Here is a 3,614-nt window from a genome sequence, read left to right as displayed (position 1 = left end):
GGAGGGAGGGAGGGAGGGAGGGAAGGAGGGAGGGAAAGAGAGAGAGAGAGAGAGGGGGGGGGAAAGGGATGCCAATACACATTCAGCAAAGTAGCAGAATACAAAATTAACAAACAAAAAAACAATAGCCTTCCTAATATATCAATGAGAAGCATAGCAATAAGAAGGAAACATGTGTTTTTCTATTACAGATACTTGCTCAGCCATGTTTATTGCTATTATAGTCACAATAGTTAGAAAATAGAAACAACCTAAATATCCTTCAACTGATGGATAATAAAAATGTGGTTCGTATACAATATGAAATAATATTCAAGTGTAAGAAAAATAAAACTAAGAATTTCACAGGAACTGAAAACAATTGCCATGTAAGTTACTCCCAAATATAGGAAGACAAAAGCTGCATTTCCTCCATCACCTATACTTACTGCTTTGAATCTTTAGATATTTGTGATTAAACTGGAGTTACAATAAATTGGAGAAATTAGTAAGGTGCCAACTGATTTTCTTCAAGGATGCAGTCCTTAAGAGATTTGCCACTTTTCTTTAGGTTATTAATCCATGCACATATTAAGAAGCTTAACTAAACAGGTTATGCTTTAAAATGGAATGGAGGAAATGACAGTAAATGGATAGGAGAGAAAGTGCTGGATTTGATCAAAACATACTGCTTGCCTTTATGAAATTCTCAAAGACTAAAATCTACATGAATAATAAAAAGGAACATTAACAGAAACAAATGTCCTCTGGTGTTAATCACCTGTCATAGAAATTTTAAGTAAATTGTGCTAATTTTGATTAATGTATAAAATAAAGAAGCATTATAAAAAGTTTTGGTTGCTTTACAAACCAGATATATGTCACAGGACATTTGTAAATTTCAAAAATATAATGTATTATGTAAATGTATTTATACATGGTTAAAATTTTAGATTTAAAGTCTTCATACAATAGATCAGAGTGGAAAAGTTTGAAGTAATGAACCACTGTATTAACTTTTCTTAATAGTGTGAAATACTCTATATATCATTTATTAGTGTAAGAATGATATTTTTGCCATGTGGAGAGTGTTGATTCTTCAGTTCATCACACTAATGTGGCTTAATAGGGACACTTTTTAGTGGTGAGACACATCAAACTTAGGTGATCCATCAAAGTACTTAGCAAAAAGGCTTTAGTCTCATTTAAATACCTAAAGATGTGTGATTACTATTTACTAGTCTGCTATGGTTCACAAATGTACATCTCAAAAAAAATTAACATTAAAGTTATTAAGCATACAGCTCTAATCAAATTGTAGCAAATGATAGTATATTGTACACTAATGTTTTGTTAATAATAATAGTGTTATTATGTGGCATGAATGCATGTGCCTCATCTCATTTCCTGGATGTATTCTATTTATAAGGCAGTGGAGAAGTAACTTTTGGAAAACAATTTAAATAATCACAATCAGTTTCAGGTAAAAAGTGTTTTGTAGCATGTTACTATCACATAATTTACATATGATTTGTAAACTGAAAGAAAATTTCTAATTCTTTTTAGTTTTTAACACAAAAAATTCTCCAAACATATCTATACTATGTAGGTCATTACAATCAATTTTGACAATTTTTACAATGCTGTAAAAACTCTTGGCTAAAATTTCTTATGTGTTCCTAAAGGAAGATATTCCCAAGGTCAAACAGCTACTTATACCTATTCTATTTTTTTATATTCTATTAATGATTTTGATCTCACAAAGTCCTAAAAGTAAAACTAGTGCTTCTCACATTTAGGATTTTACATTGCATATGTATTCGTGCCAATACATTTAAGGAAATTTCTATGTAAAAACATGCTACACTAAAATTTTTCAGTTATTTAAAGTATCTGTTTAAAGTATATTTACACAATTTTAAACAAATTAAAGAATTGTTTTATTTTTACAGAGAAAATTTTATAATTTAAACACCAGCTTGGTTTCATGCATAATTCTGTGAATAAGCAATAAATTTAAAAGTTTATAAAACCTTTCAATGTATATTATATTAATGGAATTTTAAAACTTCAGACTATATTACTAGAAAATTGCAATGCTGAAAATTATTCATGAACAAATTTTTAAAGTGTCCTTAGCGAGTAATACTGTATTTTATTTACTATGAATTACTGTACTAAAATGCCATTTAGTAATAAGAGTAAATCCTATGGTTACAAAGCTAACATATTAAGCTATGGCAATTAAATGTAGCTTCTAGTTATTGTGTTTAATACTTTTCAAGACTTTGAATCCAATTGCTCTTTCTATTAAATACCCATTTTTAAGTTATTTTGTATAGTGTAAAGGTACTTCTCTAAGGATAGAAATGATAAGATCATCATAAAAGAGTTATGATCGCTATAGATAATTTACCATCTGCCTATGATAGTGAACTTCAGGTTGAAAAGTGTTAATAAATGTACAATAATGTACAAAGATGGTATTTCACATTAACTATTAGTAGAAAAAGAGTTTTGAAGTCTTTTCTCACAAATTGGTATACTTTCTTGTGACATTTTTATCTACTGCTTTTGACAACAAGTGAAAATATTTAAATATTGAACAATCTGTTGTGATTAAATAAAGTGAAGGAACCTGGCCCATGTAGAAAAGAATGTGTGAAATTTCACTATATCAATATTTTCCTTTCTTTTCAGTTTTAGGTTAAAGTAACTTGAGAAATGCTAAAACATAGACCTTTGGTCACTCAATAGGTGCAGACAGGCATGCTACTCTGAGAAGAGAAAACCACCACCACCAAACAAGGGACAAGAAGTACTCCTTCATTTAGAATAAATTCTGGTCACATTATCATTGACATCATCTAAAATAAAACAAATTCTCCTGCTTTGCTTGGTTCTACAGGCCAACAAGAATAGCAAGGCAGCTTGTTGAGTCTAAGCACACATGTTCTCTCTACTCTTCTTTCTCTCCATTCCCTCCACTCATCTCAGGTCTTTCCCACCACCTCTCTCATCTGAATCTATTCCTTTTCTGTCTCTTATTAGAAAACCATAAGCTTCTAAAAGAAATACAAATAATAAAATTTAACAAAATAAAATATAAACTAAAATAAAAACTATCACATTTAATTTATACAAGACAAACGGATGAAAACAATTTCAAGAGAAGGCACAAGAATCAGAATCCCCACTTCTTTTCACTATCAACAATCCCATAAAATAGGAAAGTATTTCATATACATAGAGAAACTGGAACCTAAAATCGTCCTTTCTTCAATTACGTTATTTGTGTATAAATATGGATACCTGTACAATAAAGTGTACGGGTGTGGAGATCAGAAGACAAACTGTAATAGTGAGCTTTCTCCTTTCACCCAGGGTTGAATTCAGGTCATCAAGCTTGGTGGGAAGTGTCTGTAACCTGATTAATGTAACAGAACCATCAACAAACTTTTTATCAGGAATCACCATATATTTTCATCAATAATAAAATATTTTTAAATATATTGCTGTTTACATCTTTAGTTTTAGTTCCAGTTAATATACATCTAAATTCCACTAATTTAAAATGTGGTTATATCCCATAATCAGCTACCAAATGCAGACACTATTGCACATGCCAGCAAGAT

This window comes from Mus pahari, chromosome X (assembly GCF_900095145.1).
Source record: "Mus pahari chromosome X, PAHARI_EIJ_v1.1, whole genome shotgun sequence".
Lineage (NCBI taxonomy): Eukaryota > Metazoa > Chordata > Mammalia > Rodentia > Muridae > Mus > Mus pahari.
Note: the sequence above shows the minus strand (reverse complement) of the source record.